The following is a 6,156-nucleotide window of genomic DNA, read 5'->3' as shown; positions in this document are numbered from 1 at the left end:
ATAACAACTTAAATCTTCAAACCCTTAGTCTTGAAAGCAAGCACCACAAGTGTAGTGCCTCTAATGGCTCACAAACACCACAAGCAATTGGAGAGGCTATAGGTAGAGAAGGGAGGAGGTAGAAATCATCCTTAGATGCTCTAGGGATCAAGTGGACGAAATCCTAAGGCCTTAGGGGTCTTTATATAGGGTTGGGATTAGAGTTTCAGTCCTTATCCTTATCCAGTTACTTGCCCACCAAGCAACCACAAGATAAGCCTTGAAAACCCTTATCTCTTGGACCTTGGACGATTTTAAGGATATCCTTATCCTTGAATTCGTCCATCCTTTAACAAGGATAACCATTGCCCTATTTTGCAACTATCACATAATTACAATTCAGCCCCTCTAGTTTAATTAATTACACTTGATCACAAAATTAATTCCTAATTAATTATTGACCAATATTAATTAAACAAATATGATTTCTACTTTAATATATTATTCTTATAACATATTAATAAATCATAATAACCTCTTTCTCTATTTATTTCTCCAGTCAAGTTGCTTTGGTGAAGGCAACGCAAAAGGACCATGCACAACCGGGTCAAGTACTTACAAAATATGGTTACGGGCTTAGACACTAGTCCAACAAACATAACACTTATGCTCCCACTAACATGATGATTATTATCATATAAGAATAACACTTATGCTCCCACTTTCATGATGATTATTATCATATAAACATAACACTTATGCTCCCACTAGCTTTGACATCTATTCAGAAAACAGCTGAACTTCCAGAAAACAATGCCTGTTGAATTTTTGAAGTTCATATTTCTAATACCAGATGCTTCGATAAGCCTTTATCTAAGCTTTTTAAACTTATACACCTTTGCCTTAAATAGCTCATATGTGTGTCTAAACAATTTAGAACTTATATTAATGAGTCCCAAATGTTAGACTAATTGCCAAATCTTACAATTCGAACTATGGAAAGCGATGTTGTAACCATAATCGAATTTGAGAATATAATTTTTACAATTGCTATCTTCTTAAAATATCTCTTAGTTAAAGCATTTCCTCACAGTCATTTTCATGAAGGAGGGAATCTTATGACACTTAGATTTTATGGTGTATGAGTTCCTATCCATGTGAATTTGCCAAAACCAAGTTTGCGACAAATCCAAACTCATATGGATTGAACTTTCTTGATTTCTAGCATTATGGTAACACGAGTGCCCACCATGTCTTCCAAGTAGTTTAGCAACTTATCCTTACATATCAATGTACTTTCCATCGATCAAGACTCTTTGTCTTTATGCATTCAAATGAGAACTCATAGAACTCACATACATAATTAACTCAATTGGAATGGCACAGAAACAAAATAATGTCAACACGATAGGTTGTAAACCTCAAGTCGTGTGCTAGTGATGATTGATAAGGTTTATTCTTGATTTGTTCTTGAAACCTTTTTCAAGATCATTAAAACTCCCACTGACCTCTTGACATATATGATTCTCTTGTAAGGAACCTTTCCTAGACAAAAAAAATATTCAAGAGTTAGTGTAGTTCTTATCAAGACAAAACACTTCACATAATTGGTTCTAGTTCGTCTTTGTCTTATCCAAGACAACACAACTTACCAATTTCAATTGTGCAAGAATAAGAAAAATTTTCCAAATTCCACATTTGTTGAGTGTTATAAACCTACTAAATACTTTTCACTCAAGTCACAATCTTGACTCCAAGACTTGATATTGGAACGAAGTATGATTGACTTCTTGATTTAACCATTTCCACAATTCTCTATTCCTCTTCTTAGACATACAAATGCACTAAGACTCACTTAGAGGATCAGTTGAGATATGGTTCTTATTCATTAAGACTTATCATAAAACAAAATAAAAAGGTACTCTCCCTTCTTCTTAAAATGGAGAAACTTTTATCTTTCTTCCTACTTGATTCTTCTTTATTCGTTATGCTATTCATTGAAACTCTTTCAATCAACTCATAATTACACTTAATCTTATAAGTAGAATCATATTTACTAAACTTTTAGTAAATCATGACGAATATCTTATCTCTCTTTGTGGTGGATTTGATCAACGTACAACCTAGTGTACTCGATCTCCTAGTTCTTCACTCGACACTTTGTCAAAGAATTAGTCTAATTTCCAAATATGAAAGTTTTCATTCATCACGTAACCAAGTTGTATGATTCCAAATTTCTGTCCAATTGAAACTTGGGCGATGAGAAACTCTCCCTATTTGGTAAATTCTTGACATCTCCACAAATAACATAATTAAGAATCAAAATCCATTATTTCTAATAATAGAAATTTTCGAACATCAATTTTTCATACACGCCATTGTAAGGATAAATAAATAAGATAAAATCAAAATTTATTTTATTGCGGAAAAATTTGTCCTTACAATGCAATTCAATTGAAAAACTATGTTATTACATACTTTTTAGCAATCTATTCTAACTCCAAGTAGTAGCTCAAGAATCCAATCTTCAATCAATGCGATCGAAATCCATTTATTCACAATTAGATTCAGCTCACTTCTTCCCTTAAGCTTCCTCTCTTCTCTTCGATCCTACAAAACATCAAAATGTAATCCTATCACATCATGTATTAAGAATCTAGAATAGGAACTTAAAAGAGTTAATTAATGGATTTTTACCTGAAGTAGAGCCATACGTCTTGACTCTCCCATCTCTTAGATCTCTCAGGTAAATAGGGCAGCTTCGTCTCCAATGCCCCTTCTCTTGGCAATAAAAGCAAATTAACTCTTTTGGAATGATACAAGGAACTATCTCAGAGTTTACCTTTTCTGGATCTCCAATGTCATCATTTTTAAAATCCATTGAAGTTTGAGATTTTGATTCACCAGACAAATTTGCTTGACCAGCACGCTAAATCATTGCTAATTCAGCAGCTATAAGCAAATAGGTAAGATCAATGAGGGTCACGTAGTGATCCATCATATAGTACTCTCTAACGAACTCACTATATGATTCAGGAAGTGACTGAAGAACCCAGTCAACAACCAACTCCTTGAGGATGACAACACCCAACATACCCAACTTGTCAATGTGTGACTTCATCTCTAAGACGTGTGCACACACATACTTTCCATCTTCGTGCTTAATTGCCAATAGGGCTTGAGTGAGCTTGAACTTTTCAAGCCTTCGAACTTATGGGTTAGGGAGAACAATAGGAGGAGGTGGAGGAAGTGAAGCATGATCTCTGGATCCTTGATCATATCGTGGAATATCATCTTCATTTGAAAAACTTGTTCAATGGGATTTGGGAAGACCATTGTTAGATTCAGACATCTACAAAACGGGAGAAAATTCAAGTTAAGTTGATAAGAATCCTTGATGTAACACCCAAATGAAACATCAAGGGTAGGATCCAACACAATACTCTACAACATAGAAGAGGGATGCCGTAATCTAGTTGCAGAATATTTGAAGGTAGGTAAATGACAATTTACCAATTTCCACTATGAAAAACAAAAAGTAAATTTAAGTTTTAAATGAATTGAAACTCCTAGATCTATTGATATTCATTGAACTTTTCAATGGCATGTTTAAATCTTGATTATGCCCTTCTATTTGTGACTGGGATGCCGAGGGTCACAAATAAGGTGTGAATAACCATACGAATCATGTGGTGCACTCAATGCTACTACCACCTAATCAATGTGTCGGTTAGCCACACACGTTCCATTGATCTATGATACACATCGAGTCACCCTTCGCTACCAATGTCATCCCTAAATTAGTGTGCCGGTTAACCACACATGCTCAACTAACGTTTGACAAGGGTACGAAGTGTAATTCCATGGATTAGCATACAATTTCACATTTTTCCTAAAGTAACTATGATTTGGGAATTTGTAAAAGCGTTTAGTTACTTTGTACTTCATTATACTTATAATGGAAGGTTTTTGTCCTATCCTACCCATTCGTCTAACGACCCTCCACTAGTCAAGAGTGCGGTGGGTAAGAGTGGATACCCATTCAATCGTCATTTTATAGGCAATTTCCTTAAACACCCCTTATAGACCAGCTTCGTGAATGAGGCCTACTAACTGTAAGACTCACTCTTTACTCATATATATATATATATATATATATACACAATATTAGACTTTTAATGTTACATATATATAGTGTAGGGTGTATTTTACACTTTTAAAATACTAGGTGGTCTAATTTAATAAATTCTACTTTTAATTTAATTAAATGTAAACCAAAACTTTATGGGTTTATTAAATCTCTTTTAATTATACACTTTAATTAATTAATAAAACCATAAGGGTGTGATTTGAACTTTTCAAAACAATACTAGGGTTTTAGAATTTAACATTTCAAAATTACACTTTTAATCAACTTTTAAATTCCAAAACTTGAGGGCAAGTTTTGAAACATTTCAAAACATTAGGGTTTAGAATTTAAATATATTTCAAAATTAAACTTTTAATCAAAAATTTAAATTCCAAAACTTGAGGACAAGTTTTGAAACTTTTCAAAACATTTGGGTTTAACTATTTAAATTTCAAAAACAAAACTATTAAGTTCAAATTTAAACTATAAAACCTAAAGGGTGTAAATTGAAACTTTTCAAATATTTATCTTATAATAATCCTATATTATCCATTTTTAACAAAATCCATCAATTTTGATAAGGATAATCATTCCAAACATAAAAAATTGATTTTAGGCAATAAAAACGAGTTTTGGTAAATATCCACATCAAAATCTGACCAAAAAATCGAAAAAACCGGCAACTGAACAGCCAACTCGTCGAGTTCAAAGAGCAACTTGGCGAGTTCATCAGGCAGACAACAAGAAATTTTGATTTTCAGGTCTTTGGCAGTCCAATTATGTATCTATTCAATAGAAAAACAACCTAGGCTCTGATACCACTATTGGGTTTCGAGCATAACATCAATCCTATGGTGTTAATGCAACCCTAACTGCTTGGATCTAGTTTTTCTACTTTGAACATGCAATAAACTTCCAAGACTTACAAACCCTAAATCTAGCATACTGGTAATCAAATTAACATATGAATTAGGGTTTAGATCTTACCTGGATTGTTATATAGCAATAACAATCAATTCATTGGCTTCAGAAAGCTTAGTGCCTCAAGTGTTGCACCTTTAATGGAGTCACAAACACCACTAAGCAACTTGGATGAAGAGAGAAGAGAGGGGAGCACCAAAAATCGTCCAGGAAACCCTAAGGGTTCATTCACCACGTTTTTGGAGCTTAGGGGCTCCTTAAATAGGTCGGCAATTAGGGTTATCTAACAAGGAAACCCTAATTTGACTGCTTAAGCCCTAAGCAGCCAATGGACCCCTTCTGGAACATGTCTTGGACGATTTCTAATGTGCTTCCCCATAGAATTCGTCCAACCTATTATTCCAAGGTGATCCATAGCCCAATTGCAATTATCTTATAATTACAATTCCAATCCCCTAAGTTTAATTAATCTCTTTTAGCCACAAAATTAATTCTTAATTAATTCTTGAATAATATTAATTAAACATTATGATCTCTCCTGTTTATATATTATTCTTTTAATATATTAATAAATCATAATTAAACCTTTATCTCCTTAATTCATCCTACATATTGCTATGGTGAAGGCAACCCAAAAGGACGATGCTCATAATCGGGTCAAGTACATACCAAAATAGTTATGGACTTAGACACTAATCCAATAGTAACTATATCTCTCATTTGTGCTTCAAGGTTGGAGATACTATTCCTTGTATCTTTTTGGAATTGTTGGGTACTAGTGGCTAGGGATTTGACAATGTCTTCAAGGGACATTCCGGAGCTACTTGGTTGGGATTGAGGAGGTTGTTGGTGATGTGGAGGGTGTGGTTTGGATTGATAGTGTGGTTGCGGGTGTTGGTAGTGAGGTTGTGGTGGCGGATATGAAGGTCTAACCAATGCACTTTGAGGAAATGGTCTTGGGTTGTAGCTCATGTTGGGATTTGGCTTCCAACTCGAATTATATGAATTTTGGTAACCGGATGGCTTGTTGTGGTAGTTTTGGAACTCTCTCGTGGCATTTACATGTTCTGCATCTTCTTGAAGAATGGGACACATATCCGTAGGATGTCCTATTGTTGCACATATTC

The sequence above is a fragment of the Lactuca serriola genome, chromosome 4 (assembly GCF_051521515.1).
Source record: "Lactuca serriola cultivar US96UC23 chromosome 4, Lser_US96UC23_V15, whole genome shotgun sequence".
Taxonomy (NCBI): Eukaryota; Viridiplantae; Streptophyta; class Magnoliopsida; order Asterales; family Asteraceae; genus Lactuca; species Lactuca serriola.
Note: the sequence above shows the minus strand (reverse complement) of the source record.